General features: G+C 43.1%; 1 long non-coding RNA gene across 1 annotated transcript in view; it reads right to left on the minus strand.

Annotated features, from left to right (window-relative positions):
- The window catches only part of LOC134335408 (uncharacterized), a 62,840-nt gene that overhangs the window by 19,365 nt on the left and 19,815 nt on the right, over positions 1–23,660 (minus strand). The gene's annotated exons all lie outside the window — the stretch shown is intronic.

Consider the following 23,660-nt stretch of genomic DNA (forward strand, 5'->3'; position numbering starts at 1 on the left):
TGGATGATCCAGAAGAGGATTGGGAGAATATCATGTGGTCAGATGAAACCAAAATGGAAGTTTTTGGTAAAAACTCAACTCGTCGTGTTTGGAGGAAGAAGAAAAACCCAAGAACACCATACCTACTGTGAAGCATGGGGGTGGAAACATCATGCTTTGGGGCTGTTTTTCTGCAAAGGGGACAGGGCGACTGATCCGTGTTAAGGGAAGAATGAACCAAACGGGGGACCAACACAATATTAGGAAGATGGCCATAATGTTATACATATACATATACATACATACAGTGTATCACAAAAGTGAGTACACCCCTCACATTTCTGCAAATATTTTATTATATCTTTTCATTAGACAACACTATAGAAATAAAACTTGGATATAAGTTAGAGTAGTCAGTGTACAACTTGTATAGCAGTGTAGATTTACTGTCTTCTGAAAATAACTCAACACACAGCCATTAATGTCTAAATGGCTGGCAACATTAGTGAGTACACCCCACAGTGAACATGTCCAAATTGTGCCCAAAGTGTCAATATTTTGTGTGACCACCATTATTATCCAGCACTGCCTTAACCCTCCTGGGCATGGAATTCACCAGAGCTGCACAGGTTGCTACTGGAATCTTCTTCCACTCCTCCATGATGACATCACGGAGCTGGTGGATGTTGGACACCTTGAACTCCTCCACCTTCCACTTGAGGATGCACCACAGGTGCTCAATTGGGTTTAGTCCATCACCTTTACCTTCAGCTTCCTCAGCAAGGCAGTTGTCATCTTGGAGGTTGTGTTTGGGGTCGTTATCCTGTTGGAAAACTGCCATGAGGCCCAGTTTTCGAAGGGAGGGGATCATGCTCTGTTTCAGAATGTCACAGTACATGTTGGAATTCATGTTTCCCTCAATGAACTGCAGCTCCCCAGTGCCAGCAACACTCACGCAGCCCAAGACCATGATGCTACCACCACCATGCTTGACTGTAGGCAAGATACAGTTGTCTTGGTACTTCTCACCAGGGCGCCGCCACACATGCTGGACACCATCTGAGCCAAACAAGTTTATCTTGGTCTCGTCAGACCACAGGGCATTCCAGTAATCCATGTTCTTGGACTGCTTGTCTTCAGCAAACTGTTTGCGGGCTTTCTTGTGCGTCAGCTTCCTTCTGGGATGACGACCGTGCAGACCGAGTTGATGCAGTGTGCGGCGTATGGTCTGAGCACTGACAGGCTGACCTCCCACGTCTTCAACCTCTGCAGCAATGCTGGCAGCACTCATGTGTCTATTTTTTAAAGCCAACCTCTGGATATGACGCCGAACACGTGGACTCAACTTCTTTGGTCGACCCTGGCGAAGCCTGTTCCGAGTGGAACCTGTCCTGGAAAACCGCTGTATGACCTTGGCCACCATGCTGTAGCTCAGTTTCAGGGTGTTAGCAATCTTCTTATAGCCCAGGCCATCTTTGTGGAGAGCAACAATTCTATTTCTCACATCCTCAGAGAGTTCTTTGCCATGAGGTGGATGTTGAATATCCAGTGGCCAGTATGAGAGAATTGTACCCAAAACACCAAATTTAACAGCCCTGCTCCCCATTTACACCTGGGACCTTGACACATGACACCAGGGAGGGACAACGACACATTTGGGCACAATTTGGACATGTTCACTGTGGGGTGTACTCACTTATGTTGCCAGCTATTTAGACATTAATGGCTGTGTGTTGAGTTATTTTCAGAAGACAGTAAATCTACACTGCTATACAAGCTGTACACTGACTACTCTAAGTTATATCCAAGTTTCATGTCTATAGTGTTGTCCCATGAAAAGATATAATGAAATATTTGCAGAAATGTGAGGGGTGTACTCACTTTTGTGATACACTGTACATACAGTGTATCACAAAAGTGAGTACACCCCTCACATTTCTGCAGATATTTAAGTATATCTTTTCATGGGACAGCACTGACAAAATGACACTTTGACACAGTGAAAAGTAGTCTGTGTGCAGCTTATATAACAGTGTAAATTTATTCTTCCCTCAAAATAACTCAATATACAGCCATTAATGTCTAAACCACCGGCAACAAAAGTGAGTACACCCCTTAGTGAAAGTTCCTGAAGTGTCAATATTTTGTGTGGCCACCATTATTTCCCAGAACTGCCTTAACTCTCCTGGGCATGGAGTTTACCAGAGCTTCACAGGTTGCCACTGGAATGCTTTTCCACTCCTCCATGACGACATCACGGAGCTGGCGGATATTCGAGACTTTGCGCTCCTCCACCTTCCGCTTGAGGATGCCCCAAAGATGTTCTATTGGGTTTAGGTCTGGAGACATGCTTGGCCAGTCCATCACCTTTACCCTCAGCCTCTTCAGTAAAGCAGTGGTCGTCTTAGAGGTGTGTTTGGGGTCATTATCATGCTGGAACACTGCCCTGTGACCCAGTTTCCAGAGGGAGGGGATCATGCTCTGCTTCAGTATTTCACAGTACATATTGGAGTTCATGTGTCCCTCAATGAAATGTAACTCCCCAACACCTGCTGCACTCATGCAGCCCCAGACCATGGCATTCCCACCACCATGCTTGACTGTAGGCATGACACACTTATCTTTGTACTCCTCACCTGATTGCCGCCACACATGCTTGAGACCATCTCAACCAAATAAATTAATCTTGGTCTCATCAGACCATAGGACATGGTTCCAGTAATCCATGTCCTTTGTTGACATGTCTTCAGCAAACTGTTTGCGGGCTTTCTTGTGTAGAGACTTCAGAAGAGGCTTCCTTCTGGGGTGACAGCCATGCAGACCAATTTGATGTACTGTGCGGCGTATGGTCCGAGCACTGACTGGCTGACCCCCCACCTTTTCAATCTCTGCAGCAATGCTGACAGCACTCCTGCGCCTATCTTTCAAAGACAGCAGTTGGATGTGACGCTGAGCACGTGCACTCAGCTTCTTTGGACGACCAACGCGAGGTCTGTTCTGAGTGGACCCTGCTCTTTTAAAACGCTGGATGATCTTGGCCACTGTGCTGCAGCTCAGTTTCAGGGTGTTGGCAATCTTCTTGTAGCCTTGGCCATCTTCATGTAGCGCAACAATTCGTCTTTTAAGATCGTCAGAGAGTTCTTTGCCATGAGGTGCCATGTTGGAACTTTCAGTGACCAGTATGAGAGAGTGTGAGAGCTGTACTACTAAATTGAACACACCTGCTCCCTATGCACACCTGAGACCTAGTAACACTTACAAATCACATGACATTTTGGAGGGAAAATGACAAGCAGTGCTCAATTTGGACATTTAGGGGTGTAGTCTCTTAGGGGTGTACTCACTTTTGTTGCCGGTGGTTTGGACATTAATGGCTGTATATTGAGTTATTTTGAGGGAAGAATACATTTACACTGTTATATAAGCTGCACACAGACTACTTTTCATTGTGTCAAAGTGTCATTTTGTCAGTGTTGTCCCATGAAAAGATATACTTAAATATTTGCAGAAATGTGAGGGGTGTACTCACTTTTGTGATACACTGTACATATATCTATATATCTATATATACAGTGTATCACAAAAGTGAGTACACCCCTCACATTTCTGCAAATATTTCATTATATCTTTTCATGGGACAACACTATAGACATGAAACTTGGATATAACTTAGAGTAGTCAGTGTACAGCTTGTATAGCAGTGTAGATTTACTGTCTTCTGAAAATAACTCAACACACAGCCATTAATGTCTAAATGGCTGGCAACATAAGTGAGTACACCCCACAGTGAACATGTCCAAATTGTGCCCAAATGTGTCGTTGTCCCTCCCTGGTGTCATGTGTCAAGGTCCCAGGTGTAAATGGGGAGCAGGGCTGTTAAATTTGGTGTTTTGGGTACAATTCTCTCATACTGGCCACTGGATATTCAACATGGCACCTCATGGCAAAGAACTCTCTGAGGATGTAAGAAATAGAATTGTTGCTCTCCACAAAGATGGCCTGGGCTATAAGAAGATTGCTAACACCCTGAAACTGAGCTACAGCATGGTGGCCAAGGTCATACAGCGGTTTTCCAGGACAGGTTCCACTCGGAACAGGCTTCGCCAGGGTCGACCAAAGAAGTTGAGTCCACGTGTTCGGCGTCATATCCAGAGGTTGGCTTTAAAAAATAGACACATGAGTGCTGCCAGCATTGCTGCAGAGGTTGAAGACGTGGGATGTCAGCCTGTCAGTGCTCAGACCATACGCCGCACACTGCATCAACTCGGTCTGCATGGTCGTCATCGCAGAAGGAAGCTGACGCACAAGAAAGCCCGCAAACAGTTTGCTGAAGACAAGCAGTCCAAGAACATGGATTACTGGAATGCCCTGTGGTCTGACGAGACCAAGATAAACTCGTTTGGCTCAGATGGTGTCCAGCATGTGTGGCGGCGCCCTGGTGAGAAGTACCAAGACAACTGTATCTTGCCTACAGTCAAGCATGGTGGTGGTAGCATCATGGTCTTGGGCTGCATGAGTGTTGCTGGCACTGGGGAGCTGCAGTTCATTGAGGGAAACATGAATTCCAACATGTACAGTGACATTCTGAAACAGAGCATGATCCCCTCCCTTCGAAAACTGGGCCTCGTGGCAGTTTTCCAACAGGATAACGACCCCAAACACAACCTCCAAGATGACAACTGCCTTGCTGAGGAAGCTGAAGGTAAAGGTGATGGACTAAACCCAATTGAGCACCTGTGGCGCATCCTCAAGTGGAAGGTGGAGGAGTTCAAGGTGTCTAACATCCACCAGCTCCGTGATGTCATCATGGAGGAGTGGAAGAGGATTCCAGTAGCAACCTGTGCAGCTCTGGTGAATTCCATGCCCAGGAGGGTTAAGGCAGTGCTGGATAATAATGGTGGTCACACAAAATATTGACACTTTGGGCACAATTTGGACATGTTCACTGTGGGGTGTACTCACTTATGTTGCCAGCCATTTAGACATGAATGGCTGTGTGTTGAGTTATTTTCAGAAGACAGTAAATCTACACTGCTATACAAGTTGTACACTGACTACTCTAAGTTATATCCAAGTTTTAGTTCTATAGTGTTGTCCCATGAAAAGATATAATACAATATTTGCAGAAATGTGAGGGGTGTACTCACTTTTGTGATACACTGTATATATACGTAAATCGCAAGCGCTTGGGGTCGCCTCATGTTCTGGATTCATTCAGCCCCGAGTCCTTAGACAGAATTACTGTTATTAGAGCGCCGGATGGTGGACGGCACGCTGTGATCGAGAGCTAATCTACACCAGCGCAGCGGGCGGAGGCACGGAGAACAAGAGGAATGATGTTTAATCAGAAGCAGGCAGTCGTACCTGTAGGGCCGTGTATATCCAGCAAGGATATTCCGAATCAGACGGGTCCTCGACGGCGGGGCCCGCTGACTCGACACTTAAACCCGGAGTCGAGGTTACAAAGCCTCACAGGGGAGAGCAATCCGGAGTCGGTGTCTCGCAATCAGTAATAGGTTGGAGAGCGGTGTGGACGGGTGTAACCGATCCCTTTAATCAGCAAATAAAGGCAGTGTGTTTTTAGGAATAGTACCTAGAGCTTTTAACATTAGGAGAATAACTTATGTTTAGTTATAATCCAAATGTATATTTACCTGTAAAATTGTACCGTTGGCGCACATAATCATTACAGTGGGTCTGGCGTCTCTCAGATAAGAGGCTATCGACCTCTTGTACTTTGTAGCTTGACGTATGTCCAGCTAGCACCTCCTTGTTTCTACACTCACTGTCCATTTTATCAGCTCCACTTACCATATAGAAGCACTTTGTAGTTCTACAATTACTGACTGTAGTCCATCTGTTTCTCTGCATACTCTGTTAGCCCACTTTCATGCTGTTTTTCAATGGTCAGGACCCCCACAGGACCATCACAGAGCAGGTATTATTTGGGTGGTGGATCATTTCAGCACTGCACTGACATGGTGGTGGTGTGTTAGTGTGTGTTGTGCTGGTGTGAGTGGATCAGACAGCAGCGCTGATGGAGTTTTTAAATACCGTGTCCACTCACTGTCCACTCTATCAGACACTCCTACCTAGTTGGTCCACTTTGTAGATGTAAAGTCGGAGACGATCGCTCATCTATTGCTGCTGTTTGAGTTGGTCATCTTGTAGACCTTCATCAGTGGTCACAGGACGCTGCCCACGGAGCACTGTTGGCTGGATATTTTTGATTGTTGGACTATTCTCAGTCCAGCAGTGACAGTTAGGTGTTTAAAAACTCCATCATACTAATACCAGCACAACACACACTAACACACCACCACCATGTCAGTGTCCCTGCAGTGCTCAGAATGATCCACCACCCAAATAGTACCTGCTCTGTAGTGGTCCTGTGGGGGTCCTGACCATTGAAGAACAGCATGAAAGGGGGCTAACAAAGCATGCAGAGAAACAGATGGACTACAGTCAGTAATCGTAGAACTACAAAGTGCTTCTGTGTGATAAGTGGAGCTGATAAAATTGACAATGTGTGTAGAAACAAGGAGGTGGTTAATCGGTATGTATATATACAGTGTATCACAAAAGTGAGTACACCCCTCACATTTCTGCAGATATTTAAGTATATCTTTTCATGGGACAACACTGACAAAATGACACTTTGACACAATGAAAAGTAGTCTGTGTGCAGCTTATATAACAGTGTACATTTATTCTTCCCTCAAAATAACTCAATATACAGCCATTAATGTCTAAACCACCGGCAACAAAAGTGAGTACACCCCTTAGTGAAAGTTCCTGAAGTGTCAATATTTTGTGTGGCCATCATTATTTCCCAGAACTGCCTTAACTCTCCTGGGCATGGAGTTTACCAGAGCTTCACAGGTTGCCACTGGAATGCTTTTCCACTCCTCCATGACGACATCACGGAGCTGGCGGATATTCGAGACTTTGCGCTCCTCCACCTTCCGCTTGAGGATGCCCCAAAGATGTTCTATTGGGTTTAGGTCTGGAGACATGCTTGGCCAGTCCATCACCTTTACCCTCAGCCTCTTCAATAAAGCAGTGGTCGTCTTAGAGGTGTGTTTGGGGTCATTATCATGCTGGAACACTGCCCTGCGACCCAGTTTCCGGAGGGAGGGGATCATGCTCTGCTTCAGTATTTCACAGTACATATTGGAGTTCATGTGTCCCTCAATGAAATGTAACTCCCCAACACCTGCTGCACTCATGCAGCCCCAGACCATGGCATTCCCACCACCATGCTTGACTGTAGGCATGACACACTTATCTTTGTACTCCTCACCTGATTGCCGCCACACATGCTTGAGACCATCTGAACCAAACAAATTAATCTTGGTCTCATCAGACCATAGGACATGGTTCCAGTAATCCATGTCCTTTGTTGACATGTCTTCAGCAAACTGTTTGCGGGCTTTCTTGTGTAGAGACTTCAGAAGAGGCTTCCTTCTGGGGTGACAGCCATGCAGACCAATTTGATGTAGTGTGCGGCGTATGGTCTGAGCACTGACAGGCTGACCCCCCACCTTTTCAATCTCTGCAGCAATGCTGACAGCACTCCTGCGCCTATCTTTCAAAGACAGCGGTTGGATGTGACGCTGAGCACGTGCACTCAGCTTCTTTGGACGACCAACTCGAGGTCTGTTCTGAGTGGACCCTGCTCTTTTAAAACGCTGGATGATCTTGGCCACTGTGCTGCAGCCCAGTTTCAGGGTGTTGGCAATCTTCTTGTAGCCTTGGCCATCTTCATGTAGCGCAACAATTCGTCTTTTAAGATCCTCAGAGAGTTCTTTGCCATGAGGTGCCATGTTGGAACTTTCAGTGACCAGTATGAGAGAGTGTGAGAGCTGTACTACTAAATTGAACACACCTGCTCCCTATGCACACCTGAGACCTAGTAACACTAACAAATCACATGACATTTTGGAGGGAAAATGACAAGCAGTGCTCAATTTGGACATTTAGGGGTGTAGTCTCTTAGGGGTGTACTCACTTTTGTTGCCAGTGGTTTAGACATTAATGGCTGTATATTGAGTTATTTTGAGGGAAGAATAAATGTACACTGTTATATAAGCTGCACACAGACTACTTTTCATTGTGTCAAAGTGTCATTTTGTCAGTGTTGTCCCATGAAAAGATATACTTAAATATCTGCAGAAATGTGAGGGGTGTACTCACTTTTGTGATACACTGTATATATATATATATATATGTATATACAGTATGTATATATATATATAGCATATACATATGTATATGTACTGTATATATGTGTATACATATATACAGTGTATCACAAAAGTGAGTACACCCCTCACATTTCTGCAAATATTTCATTATATCTTTTCATGGGACAACACTATAGACATAAAACTTGGATATAACTTAGAGTAGTCAGTGTACAACTTGTATAGCAGTGTAGATTTACTGTCTTCTGAAAATAACTCAACACACAGCCATTAATGTCTAAATAGCTGGCAACATAAGTGAGTACACCCCACAGTGAACATGTCCAAATTGTGCCCAAATGTGTCGTTGTCCCTCCCTTGTGTCATGTGTCAAGGTCCCAGGTGTAAATGGGGAGCAGGGCTGTTAAATTTGGTGTTTTGGGTACAATTCTCTCATACTGGCCACTGGATATTCAACATGGCACCTCATGGCAAAGAACTCTCTGAGGATGTGAGAAATAGAATTGTTGCTCTCCACAAAGATGGCCTGGGCTATAAGAAGATTGCTAACACCCTGAAACTGAGCTACAGCATGGTGGCCAAGGTCATACAGCGGTTTTCCAGGACAGGTTCCACTCGGAACAGGCTTCGCCAGGGTCGACCAAAGAAGTTGAGTCCACGTGTTCGGCGTCATATCCAGAGGTTGGCTTTAAAAAATAGACACATGAGTGCTGCCAGCATTGCTGCAGAGGTTGAAGACGTGGGAGGTCAGCCTGTCAGTGCTCAGACCATACGCCGCACACTGCATCAACTCGGTCTGCATGGTCTGCATGGTCGTCATCCCAGAAGGAAGCTGATGCACAAGAAAGCCCGCAAACAGTTTGCTGAAGACAAGCAGTCCAAGAACATGGATTACTGGAATGCCCTGTGGTCTGACGAGACCAAGATAAACTTGTTTGGCTCAGATGGTGTCCAGCATGTGTGGCGGCGCCCTGCTGAGAAGTACCAAGACAACTGTATCTTGCCTACAGTCAAGCATGGTGGTGGTAGCATCATGGTCTTGGGCTGCATGAGTGCTGCTGGCACTGGGGAGCTGCAGTTCATTGAGGGAAACATGAATTCCAACATGTACTGTGACATTCTGAAACAGAGCATGATCCCCTCCCTTCGAAAACTGGGCCTCATGGCAGTTTTCTAACAGGATAACGACCCCAAACACAACCTCCAAGATGACAACTGCCTTGCTGAGGAAGCTGAAGGTAAAGGTGATGGACTAAACCCAATTGAGCAACTGTGGCGCATCCTCAAGTGGAAGGTGGAAGAGTTCAAGGTGTCTAACATCCACCAGCTCCGTGATGTCATCATGGAGGAGTGGAAGAGGATTCCAGTAGCAACCTGTGCAGCTCTGGTGAATTCCATGCCCAGGAGGGTTAAGGCAGTGCTGGATAATAATGGTGGTCACACAAAATATAGACACTTTGGGCACAATTTGGACATGTTCACTGTGGGGTGTACTCACTTATGTTGCCAGCCATTTAGACATTAATGGCTGTGTGTTGAGTTATTTTCAGAAGACAGTAAATCTACACTGCTATACAAGTTGTACACTGACTACTCTAAGTTATATCCAAGTTTTATTTCTATAGTGTTGTCCCATGAAAAGATATAATAAAATATTTGCAGAAATGTGAGGGGTGTACTCACTTTTGTGATACACTGTATATATACACCAGTATATATACTGTATATATATATATATATATATATATATATATATATAGTATATATATATATATATATATATATATATATATATATATATATATATATTAGGGCTGTCGAAGTTAACGCGATAATAACGCATTAACGCAATCTCAATTTAACGCGATTAAGATAAATAGTGCCGTTAACGCAAATTCTAGTTCATGTTGAGACTTGACTGGTAGAACAAACGTTTTAATGTCGGACATGTCACCGTTTTTCATTTGCGGTTTGTTAACAAAATGTAAAAGAGCGTCGTAGCATCTGCACTTGCATAATAAAGAAATAAATACACGCTATATTCACAAGTTGTCGGGAGCAGAACACTTTATTAACTTATTCTGTTACGGTAAAGAATACCGGACAGCTGAGTCAAGCACGTTGTCCATGAACTATGGAAGCCCCAAAGGGTCAAAACACACTCACTTCGTGTAGAAACGTCCATCAAACCATTGGATAGTATTACTGCCTAGTATGTGAGTGAATAAAACTCCCTTACAGTTTTCTCTTGTCCCAGCAGTTTTTAACATAAGTACATTTAGCATAAAATGTGTTCACCATTTTAATTGTAACATTTCACTTAAAAATCCTTGTTTTCTATAACATTTACACAGATTTTTTTTTAATGCGAATAATCGCGATTAACTACATGAAATTCTGAGATTAATCGCGATTAAAATTTTTAATCGTTTGACAGCCCTAATATATATATATATATATATATATATATATATATATACACACACACACACACACACACACTGGTGCTGGTCATAAAATTTGAATATCATGAAAAAGTTGATTTATTTCAGTAATTCCATTCAAAAAGTGAAACTTGTATATTATATTCATTCATTACACACAGACTGATATATTTCAAATGTTTATGTCTTTTAATGTTGATGATTATAACTGACAACTAATGAAAACCCCAAATTCAGTATCTCAGAAAATTAGAATATTGTGACAAGGTACAATATTGAAGACACCTGGTGCCACACTCTAATCAGCTAATTAACTCAAAACACCTGCAAAGGCCTTTAAATGGTCTCTCAGTCTAGTTCTGTAGGCTACACAATCATGGGGAAGACTGCTGACTTGACAGTTGTCCAAAAGACGATCATTGACACCTTGCACAAGGAGGGCAAGACACAAAAGGTAATTGTTAAAGAGGCTGGCTGTTCACAGAGCTCTGTGTCCAAGCACATTAATAGAGAGGCGAAGGGAAGGAAGAGATGTGGTAGAAAAAAGTGTACAAGCAATAGGGATAACCGCACCCTGGAGAGGATTGTGAAACAAAACCCATTCAAAAATGTGGGGGAGATTCACAAAGAGTGGACTGCAGCTGGAGTCAGTGCTTCAAGAACCACCACGCACAGACGTATGCAAGACATGGGTTTCAGCTGTCGCATTCCTTGTGTCAAGCCACTCTTGAACAAGAGACAGCGTCAGAAGCGTCTCGCCTGGGCTAAATACAAAAAGGACTGCTGAGTGGTCCAAAGTTATGTTCTCTGATGAAAGTAAATTTTGCATTACCTTTGGAAATCAAGGTCCCAGAGTCTGGAGGAAGAGAGGAGAGGCACAGAATCCATGTTGCTTGAGATCCAGTGTAAAGTTTCCACAGTCAGTGATGGTTTGGAGTGCCATGTCATCTGCTGGTGTTGGTCCACTGTGTTTTCTGAGGTCCAAGGTCAACGCAGCCGTCTACCAGGAAGTTTTAGAGCACTTCATGCTTCCTGCTGCTGACCAACTTTATGGAAATGCAGATTTCATTTTCCAACAGGACTTGGCACCTGCACACAGTGCCAAAGGACCATGGTATCCCTGTTCTTAATTGGCCAGCAAACTCGCCTGACCTTAACTTAAGGAAGATGCGATACGCCAGACCCAACAATTCAGAAGAGCTGAAGGCCACTATCAGAGCAACCAGGGCTCTCATAACACCTGAGCAGTGCCACAGACTGATGGACTCCATGCCACGCCGCATTGCTGCAGTAATCCAGGCAAAAGGAGCCCCAACTAAGTATTGAGTGCTGTACATGCTCATACTTTTCATGTTCATACTTTTCAGTTGGCCAACATTTCTAAAAATCCTTTTTTTGTATTGGTCTTAAGTAATATTCTAATTTTCTGAGATACTGAATTTGGGGTTTTCATTAGTTGTCAGTTATAATCATCAACATTAAAAGAAATAAACATTTGAAATATATCAGTCTGTGTGTAATGAATGAATATAATATACAAGTTTCACTTTTTGAATGTAATTACTGAAATAAATCAACTTTTTCATGATATTCTAATTTTATGACCAGCACACCAGTATATACAGGTCCTTCTCAAAAAATTAGCATATTGTGATAAAGTTCATTATTTTCCATAATGTAATGATAAAAATTAAACTTTCATATATTTTAGATTCATTGCACACCAACTGAAATATTTCAGGTCTTTTATTGTTTTAATACTGATGATTTTGGCATACAGCTCATGAAAACCCAAAATTCCTATTTTAAAAAATTAGCATATTTCATCCGACCAATAAAAGAAAAGTGTTTTTAATACAAAAAAAGTCAACCTTCAAATAATTATGTTCAGTTATGCACTCAATACTTGGTCGGGAATCCTTTTGCAGAAATGACTGCTTCAATGCGGCGTGGCATGGAGGCAATCAGCCTGTGGCACTGCTGAGGTGTTATGGAGGCCCAGGATGCTTCGATAGCGGCCTTAAGCTCATCCAGAGTGTTGGGTCTTGTGTCTCTCAACTTTCTCTTCACAGTATCCCACAGATTCTCTATGGGGTTCAGGTCAGGAGAGTTGGCAGGCCAATTGAGCACAGTAATACCATGGTCAATAAACCATTCACCAGTGAAAAATGAAATCTTCATCTCCATAAAGCTTTTCAGCAGATGGAAGCATGAAGTGCTCCAAAATCTCCTGATAGCTAGCTGCATTGACCCTGCCCTTGATAAAACACAGTGGACCAACACCAGCAGCTGACATGGCACCCCAGACCATCACTGACTGTGGGTACTTGACACTGGACTTCAGGCATTTTGGCATTTCCTTCTCCCCAGTCTTCCTCCAGACTCTGGCACCTTGATTTCCGAATGACATGCAAAATTTGCTTTCATCCGAAAACAGTACTTTGGACCACTGAGCAACAGTCCAGTGCTGCTTCTCTGTAGCCCAGGTCAGGCGCTTCTGCCGCTGTTTCTGGTTCAAAAGTGGCTTGACCTGGGGAATGCGGCACCTGTAGCCCATTTCCTGCACACGCCTGTGCATGGTGGCTCTGGATGTTTCTACTCCAGACTCAGTCCACTGCTTCCGCAGGTCCCCCAAGGTCTGGAATCGGCCCTTCTCCACAATCTTCCTCAGGGTCCGGTCACCTCTTCTCGTTGTGCAGCGTTTTCTGCCACACTTTTTCCTTCCCACAGACTTCCCACTGAGGTGCCTTGATACAGCACTCTGGGAACAGCCTATTCGTTCAGAAATTTCTTTCTGTGTCTTACCCTCTTGCTTGAGGGTGTCAATGATGGCCTTCTGGACAGCAGTCAGGTCGGCAGTCTTACCCATGATTGCAGTTTTGAGTAATGAACCAGGCTGGGAGTTTTTAAAAGCCTCAGGAATCTTTTGCAGGTGTTTAGAGTTAATTCGTTGATTCAGATGATTAGGTTTAGAGAACCTTTAGAGGTTTAGAGAAGCTCGTTTAGAGAACCTTTTCATGATATGCTAATTTTTTGAGATAGGAATTTTGGGTTTTCATGAGCTGTATGCCAAAATCATCAGTATTAAAACAATAAAAGACCTGAAATATTTCAGTTGGTGTGCAATGAATCTAAAATATATGAAAGTTTAATTTTTATCATTACATTATGGAAAATAATGAACTTTATCACAATATGCTAATTTTTTGAGAAGGACCTGTATACAGTGTATCACAAAAGTGAGTACACCCCTCACATTTCTGCAAATATTTTATTATATCTTTTCATGGGACAACACTATAGAAATAAAACTTGGATATAAGTTAGAGTAGTCAGTGTACAACTTGTATAGCAGTGTAGATTTACTGTCTTCTGAAAATAACTCAACACACAGCCATTAATGTCTAAATAGCTGGCAACATAAGTGAGTACACCCCACAGTGAACATGTCCAAATTGTGCCCAAAGTGTCAATATTTTGTGTGACCACCATTATTATCCAGCACTGCCTTAACCCTCCTGGGCATGGAATTCACCAGAGCTGCACAGGTTGCTACTGGAATCCTCTTCCACTCCTCCATGATGACATCACGGAGCTGGTGGATGTTAGACACCTTGAACTCTTCCACCTTCCACTTGAGGATGTGCCACAGGAGCTCAATTGGGTTTAGTCCATCACCTTTACCTTCAGCTTCCTCAGCAAGGCAGTTGTCATCTTGGAGGTTGTGTTTGGGGTCGTTATCGTGTTGGAAAACTGCCATGAGGCCCAGTTTTCGAAGGGAGGGGATCATGCTCTGTTTCAGAATGTCACAGTACATGTTGGAATTCATGTTTCCCTCAATGAACTGCAGCTCCCCAGTGCCAGCAACACTCATGCAGCCCAAGACCATGATGCTACCACCACCATGCTTGACTGTAGGCAAGATACAGTTGTCTTGGTACTTCTCACCAGGGCACCGCCACACATGCTGGACACCATCTGAGCCAAACAAGTTTATCTTGGTCTCGTCAGACCACAGGGCATTCCAGTAATCCATGTTCTTGGACTGCTTGTCTTCAGCAAACTGTTTGCGGGCTTTCTTGTGCGTCAGCTTCCTTCTGGGATGACGACCATGCAGACCGAGTTGATGCAGTGTGCGGCGCATGGTCTGAGCACTGACAGGCTGACCTCCCACGTCTTCAACCTCTGCAGCAATGCTGGCAGCACTCATGTGTCTATTTTTTAAAGCCAACCTCTGGATATGACCCCGAACACGTGGACTCAACTTCTTTGGTGGACCCTGGCGAAGCCTGTTCCGAGTGGAACCTGTCCTGGAAAACCGCTGTATGACCTTGGCCACCATGCTGTAGCTCAGTTTCAGGGTGTTAGCAATCTTCTTATAGCCCAGGCCATCTTTGTGGAGAGCAACAATTCTATTTCTCACATCCTCAGAGAGTTCTTTGCCATGAGGTGCCATGTTGAATATCCAGTGGCCAGTATGAGAGAATTGTACCCAAAACACCAAATTTAACAGCCCTGCTCCCCATTTACACCTGGGACCTTGACACATGACACCAGGGAGGGACAACGACACATTTGGGCACAATTTGGACATGTTCACTGTGGGGTGTACTCACTTATGTTGCCAGCTATTTAGACATTAATGGCTGTGTGTTGAGTTATTTTCAGAAGACAGTAAATCTACACTGCTATACAAGCTGTACACTGACTACTCTAAGTTATATCCAAGTTTTATTTCTATAGTGTTGTCCCATGAAAAGATATAATAAAATATTTGCAGAAATGTGAGGGGTGTACTCACTTTTGTGATACACTGTATATATACTGTATATATATATATATATATATACTGTATATATATATATATAGTGTTATTTCAGTGTTTTTTTTGTGTCTATTGTTATATACACCGATGAGGCATAACATTATGACCACCTTCCTCATATTGTGTTGGTCCCCATTTTGCTGCCAAAACAGCCCTGACCCGTTAAGGCATGGACTCCACTAGACCCCTGAAGGTGTGCTGTGGTATCTGGCACCAAGATGTTAGCAGCAGATCCTTACATTTACAGTTAGCATTTAGCAGACATGTTTATCCAAAGCAACTTCTGACTTCTGATCTAATACAGTTTACAAGAGTGGATCCTAGTTGTGGTGGGGATTAAACCAGTAACCTTCTGATTACATCAAATCGTTTATTAATTTTACTAACCACTTCGGCCCCCGTTGTAAGAACATTCTAGACACTTCTGCGAGTACGTGATTAAAGGGGTCAGTGTTCCCGGAGGTAGGTGGCTGCCCGGTTAAGGGTTCAATTCTACCTTGTGTCCAGTCTGTCCAAGTGGCTCTGAACCTGCTGCCACTTAAATCAAGTCTAGGTTGCATCTGACTTTTGCAAACACACTCGGTTCAACCCTCTGTTTTCCACATCGTAGTGCTCAAGGGCATCCAGTGGTCACAGTGGTCAAGCATTAGAGATTCGAGGATGACATTTACTTGTTAGAGCACTGACCCACACCTTACCCTCCATCATTCTGACAAGATCTGGTAGATCTGGAGAGCTGGCCTCGTGGGAGGCACACGACATGCACTTAGAACAGAAATGTGTCCACTTCTGTAGTTTGGTGGAGGAATGATGCCTCATGGTAATAGGTAGTGTCCATAGAGTTTCCGTGACATGCTACTGGTGACGACAAGTACAGACTTCATCTGTTCCATTCCTTTTCACCACACTTAAAACACGTTTTGGCACCAAGGATACCAAGTGGGTTTTATTTTGCCCCATTCTTCCTGCAAACACGTCTTAAGATTTGCAACAGTACGAGGTCGTCGTTGTCACATTTTTCGTTTCAAAATTCTCCACACATTCTCTATTGGGGACAGGTCAGGACTGCAGGCAGGCCAGTTCAGTACTCGTACCCGTACCATTTGTTGAAAAATGATGGACGTCCCTGGATAAGATGACGTCTTGAAGGCAGCACATGTTGCTCTAAGATCTCAATGTACTTTTCTGCATTAATGCTGCCAACACAGAAGTGTAAATGACCTTTCCCAAGGGCACTGACACAGCCCCATATTATGACAGACCCTGGCTTTTGGACTTGTTCCTGATAACAGTCTGGATGGTTCTTTTCGTCTAAGGTCCGGAGCACACAGCGTCCATTTCTTCAAGTAAAAACCTGGAATACTGAATTATCTGGCCACAATACACGTTTCCACTGTGTGATGGTCCATCCTAGATGCCTCCGAGCCCAGAGATCTCAATACCACTTCTGGACATGGTTAACATAAGGCTTCTTTTTTTGCACAGTAAAGTTTTAAGTGGCATTTGTGCATGTAACTCTGTATTGTAGTGCTTGACAAAGGTTTGCCAAAGTAATCCCTCACCCATGTGGTTATATCAGCTATTGTTGAGTGGCGGTTCTTGATGCAGTGCCGTCTGAGGGATGGAATATCACAGGCGTTCAGCTTAAGCTTGCGCCCTTGGCATTTACGCACTGAAATTCTTCAGATTATTTGAATCCTTTACTCATATTATGCACTGTAGAGGGAGAAATATGCAAATCCATTTGAATCTTTCTGTGAGGTATATTGTTTTTAAACTGGAGATCCTCTGATCATCTTTGCTCATCAAAGACTCAGCCTTTCCTGGATGCTGCTTTTGTACCAAACCATGATTACAATCACCTGTTGACATCACATCACTATTTAGTTTTTTCACCTCATTACTAGCCCTAAATTGCCCCGCCCCAACTTTTTTTTTGGAATGTGTCACAGGCATGAAATGCAGGAATGAATGTTTATTAATAAATGAAATGAAGCTGAGCAGATAAAACATGAAATATCTCAGGTTCATCCTGTCTGCAATCAAATAAAGGTCAAAGTAAATGTAAGGAACACTGCATTTTCCATACTGTCCCAACTTTTTCTGATTCGGGTTTTTTTTTTTTTTTTTTATATTTTATCCCCATACTAATGAGTATTCAAAATACACAAGATAAAAATGTAAATTTCAATAAAAGCTTTACTTTATCGAATTTAATCTGTATGTTTTTGTCTGTGCTTCTCTTTAGCACGCCTGTATGAAATGCTAGCCCTGCTGCAGATACAGTAGAGGGCAGTCTTACTCTAGCACGTCGACATGTTTACTCTGTTTACTCCGTTTTAATTTCTTAACATTTTATTATACGTTTATTATAATTTATTATACGTCATGGTCAGTTGTAGGCTTATGCAACACAGCTGAAAAGTCAAATGAAGAGAGAACTATTACTGTCAAACATTATACTTGTCATGGAAGTCAAACCAGTGCATACACATAAACAGTTAGCTAAAGGAAAACATTAGCAACGGCGTATCTTTTGCACACGACACATATTAGGCAAAATAAAGTTGTTAAACATACATTTATAAATATCTAAAGCTTTCTTCTGATCATAATCATAAAGAAAATTGAGTGTTTTATGGAATTTTTTTGTCGTTGACCTGAAATGAATTTGTAAGATGTTATGCTACAACCCAAAATCATTTCAGTTGTTAATATACACTGATCAGCCATAACATTAAAACCACTTCCTTGTTTCTACACTTGCTGTCCATTTTATCAGCACTTTGTAGTTCTACAATTACTGACTGTAGTCCATCTGTTTCTCTGCATGCTTTGTTAGCCCTCTTCCATGCTGTTTCTCAATGGTCAGGACTCTCCTAAGACCACTACAGAGTAGTTTATATTTGGGTGGTGGATCATTCTCAGCACTGCAGTGACACTGACATGGTGGTGGTGTGTTAGTTTGTGTTGTGCTGGTATGAGTATGATGGGAGTTTTTAAACACCTCACTATCACTGCTAGACTGAGAATAGTCCACCAACCAAAAATATCCAGCCAACAGCGCCCCGTGGGCAGCGTCCTGTGACCACTGATGAATGTCTACAAGATGACCAACTCAAACAGCTGCAATAGATGAGCGATCGTTTCCGACTTTACATCTGCAAGGTGGACCAACTAGGTAGGAGTGTCTAATAGAGTGGACAGTGAGTCAGCATTGCTGTGTCTGATCCACTCACACCAGCACAACACACACTAACACACCACCACCATGTCAGTGTCACTGCAGTGCTGAGAATGATCCACCACCCAAATAATACCTGCTCTGTGGGAGTCCTGACTATTGAAGAACAGCATGAAAGGGGGCTAACAAAGCATGCAGAGAAACAGATGGACTACAGTCAGTAATTGTAGAACTACAAAGTGCTTCTATATGGTAAGTGGAGCTGATAAAATGGACAGTGAGTGTAGAAACAAGGAGGTGGATTTCAGGCCTGCAAAACATTCTAAAAAAGTTGGGACAGGGGCAATTTAGGGCTAGTAATGAGGTAAAAACATAAATAAAACAGGTGATTGTTTTCACGAGTCTTTAAGGAGCAAATATGGGCAGAGGATCTCCAGTTTATCAACTAACGTGTGAGAAAATTATTAAAACGCTGAAAATAATGTTCGGCAAAGAGAGTTCAGAAGGGATTTGCATATTTCTTCCTCTACAGTGCACAACATCATTAAAAAGGCATTGCTGAGGAAGAAAGTACAGGTATTAGACTGGCCTGTCTGCAGTCCAGATCTGTCCCCAGTAGAGAATGTGTTACACACCTTAAGATGTGTTTGCAGTAAGAATGGGACAAAACAACACCTAAACACCTAAACACACAACGTCGGTATCCTCTGCGCCAAGTGTTGTGAAGAGGAATGGCAATATTACAAAGTTTCTCTTTGATCTTTACTCTTTATAGGTGCCAATAGGTGCCAACCAAATGGAATTCACCACACACTAATGATAGATACTGAAATATGACCATGTAGATAAGTGTGGAAACCTTTAGAAGAAGACATTTAGCATACACCTTTGTGCCATGGTCTACTAAATTCGTATTAGTGATTTTAACTGGCCACAGCTCGTGACTTCTCTGTGCTCATATAAACAGGACAGGTTAGTTAGTAAACACAATTCACAACACACAATCGGTAGATACTGAAATAACCCCATAACCCTATAACAATAATCCCTTGTGACAAACACATTTGCTTTAATAAAGCCAATGTTAAGTAACAGTCGTAGCACTACTACATCTGGCAAAAAACAAGAACCAGTGAAACATGGTGGTGGCAGCATCATGACATGGTGCTTCTCAACGTCAGGGACAAGGAGACTTTAAGAGAAGGTGAGAATTTAAGGACAGTGAAATGAACACACAAGTATCCAGAGCACCATGACTGTGGTGACATTTCACCTTTCAACACAACAATGACAGTGAAGTGGTTTCGGGTCAAGTCTCTGAATGTCCTCAAGTGGCCTAGCCAAACTCTAGACTTAAACTCCATCAAACATCTGAACATGCCGGTTCACAGACGCTTGCTCCAGTCTGATGGGTGATTAAGCTTAAAGTGATGGGTAAAAATAGTCATTACGTCCACCAGAATCAAATCCACGGCGCAATAAAGGGTACAGAAAGTACTCACAGTACCTGCACTGGTAAAGCAAATGTAGATATATTAAAAGCATGGTTTCTTTCTGTGGTCTAGCCTTTTATCCATTTTGAAAATACTGGGTTTATCCTCATGTTTACACTTTTATTATGTTTGGGGTGCTCGGGAGGCATACTGCTGGGATCTAGGGATCCAGGGTCCAAATCTCAGACGTGCTGTCGGCCGATCGAGCATCTGAATGGACATTATTGGCCAATGTCCGGCCTAGCCATTGGGAGGCGCACTGACAGTCAGTGCACTCTAAAAGCCAGTCCCAAGCCCTGATAGAGATAGGAGGATTGCACCAAGAAGCGCATCCGCCGGGCCAGATCTTTTGTGGTGACATCTAAATACGGGAGCAGCCCCCCCGCCCCCCGGCAAGCTACGTAGAAGCTAAGTAAGACTTTATTATACTGTATTTTACTGTTTATAATACATATATAGCGGGATATCCCGCTACCACACCAGCGCTGGGATTCTGAACTTCCCAAGTATGGATCTCAGCTCTGCTACTGGTTGGCTGGGCGCCCCCTAGTGGGCACAATCGACAGCAGACAAAATTGGCCACTCCTGCGTGTGAAAAGACTGGACCTCAAAGCGGACCTGGTTGGTAGCCCATGGTGCCTGTACAGAAGTGGAGGAACATGGAGATAAGTGCGTGACTCTCCATGTGCTGGACTGGTCTCAGGCACAAATCCACCCAAGTATAGGCGAAGTATAGGCGAATAAAAAGGAGTCGTGGACTGCGCACATGTCAGAGGGAGCATGTGTCAGGCAAAAATACCCTCCTTGGATGCGATCTACGCTAAATTGAAAGATAAAAAGGGAGAAAATGCATAAATAAATGCAAAAAATTAATAAATAATTGTATATTATATATTAACTGTTGGGGTATGTATTACCTGTTGGGGTAAATTCATGTAAGATGTAAAAAGATAATAAATACTTTATAATTAAATAATTTTAGCTCGAATTCCATATAAAGGACTTTCTAAACGTGGCCTCTACCTGCCTGCACCACGTCCACATCAGAACACTGATTCTAACAGACCGAAGCCATCTCATGGTGTGGCCCCAAGCCAGCTTATCTACCCCTTTCCCCTTCTAAAAGGAGCCCAGGGAGCAATATGCCAGCTTGTCACTTCAAACCTGTGTCAGAAATTCACATTTACTGTTTGTTATCGTCCGTACGTAGATAGAGTAATCTGTGCTGCCATGGCGCTGCCCAAAATATTCCACTGCAGTGTGAGCAAACAGCTTCCGACCGCCCTCGTGAGCGCGGATGGATTTTTGCGGTTGGACTTGCGGATTCTGGACAAGCGAACACCCCCCCCCCAACCCCCAACCCCCCCAACCCCTAATTTTTGCTAATAGTGATGCCATGGTAATTCAGTTCAATCAATTTAAGTAACCTTTTTATCCTGGACAGGATTACTGTGGGTCCCGAGCCTATCCACAGACCCTGGCAGTCAACTGCAGGCCATTAAATGCAAACATTTAACAACAGAATTACATACAGGAGACTATAACATTGCTACTTTGCCAGGTGATGCATTAAAAAAAATCCTTAAGGATTCGAACCTTGAACACTTAAGTGCTCAAGGTTAACTATTAAGGCAGACAATAAAAGCAATTTTATGCTAAAATAAAAAGAGAACCGTTTATGTAATGTAAGCATATAAATTGGGTTTATTTTAAAATCTCAGAGGTTTACTCTGGAGCAGCTTGTTTGTTTATATTTTTCCTCTGTTTTAATATTAAATTTTTTTAATTCAGCTGACTCATCATGTCCATGCATGTCTGGGTTCGATTCCCCCGGGTCCTTTCTGTGTGGGTTTCCTCCGGGTGCTCCTGTTTCATCCCACAAGTCTAAAGATATCCAGTAAAGCCAACTAGAAATACAGTGTTACCGATCACTTTGTTCAGCGGTCGGCTTGAGCGGTGTGGTAAAACGTAAAAATATTTATATCAAACAAACCAGCAGAATCTCACGATCACATTTATGCTATGATAATGCTTTGCTATCGTTGCAAAATAAAAACGCACGGTAAACGGCAGCACCGCGACCCAGCATAAAATCATTACCGCTGCTTACCTGAGCCTCACATCTTCAAACTAAGACCAGATCTATATCCGTGTGTTGTTCCATTAGGGATATAATCTACCTGTTTTTCTTCTAGGTGGCCATCTTGTATGTTTGCAAAATATATTAATCCATATTCAACTGTGTTTGTCTATCTAACTAACGAAAACCGAACAAATGCACTGATCCATGGAGTTGTTTACGCACTGCACCATAATGCAATAGAATGAGCAAAACGAAATGAGCAAAATGAATACCATAGACAACTGCTCCCTGATTCGATTCCAATGAAAAGTCGTTTCTGAGTGATTCAGTTTACACAGTGAGTCTTTTAATGGTTTTCCAATTTCCAAGTGTTATTTTTAGTGTATACGTGTCAAAAAACCCCAATTATTATACATTAGCCTAAAATATATGCAGTTCCATGGGACCATGGAACGAATGAACAAGTTTCGCATACATCCTTATGGGAAAAAATACCTTGAAACTCAACGTCTTTTAAAAACTAAATGCCACTCCTGGAACCAATTGGCGTTGAGTTTCAAGGTACCACTGTACTGAGAATTGACCTAAATGTCTGTCTTGTCTGCCCTATTATGGACTGACGACCTGTTTGGGGTGTTTCCTGCCTTTTTGGCCAATGACTTCTAGACTTCTTGGCCTCACACATCCCAAAACAGTAGTTGGATTGGATATTATTGCTTCAGAATGGATTGCTGGCAGACCCAGCACGACCCTGAACATAATGAACCGGTTGGTGAGGAACCATCCATGTGGGTTTCCTCCGGGTGCTAACCCTAACCCTAACCCAAGACATCCAGTCCAGTTAATTAGAAATACTGGAAATTGCCTTGTCATGGACTGGCAACCCGTTTGAGGTGTTTACCATTACCATCTAGAACCCAGCAACAGTGTTTAAGTCTACCTGAAGGGGTTGTGGCTGTATTAAAGAGAATAAAGAAGTAATATCCCAAACAAAAAGCCTGATCATCCTTGCCGTGTTTTCGCCGATGTAATTGGGCTTATCCGGACCGTCCGTTGGCGGGGCGAACGGCCTCGCTCTTGATCTAATTTCATTTGCGGGAACGAAATGAAGGAAAAATGCTGCAATTTGCTCGTATTTTCCTATACGCCGATCTTGGCGCTCTTCAAAGCGCGCGACAAAATACCGTTGGATGAAGATCAGGTGCCAGAAAATAAAGCAATTTTTACTCAATGAAGTCATTTTAGGGACCGGGGCCTTGAGACGGGGAAAATCAGGACAATTACTAGCGCGGGGGAATACAAAAGAAAGAGAATATTGTTTCAGGCTCGGGTCTTCTTGAGTATTCAAGGCTCAGATGGGCTCGGAGGAAAACATACACACACACACACATACGCTTTTCCCAAAGTCAGGTCTGCATTCGATGTAATTATGTTCAATGCATTTG

This window comes from Trichomycterus rosablanca, chromosome 21 (genome assembly GCF_030014385.1).
Source record: "Trichomycterus rosablanca isolate fTriRos1 chromosome 21, fTriRos1.hap1, whole genome shotgun sequence".
Lineage (NCBI taxonomy): Eukaryota > Metazoa > Chordata > Actinopteri > Siluriformes > Trichomycteridae > Trichomycterus > Trichomycterus rosablanca.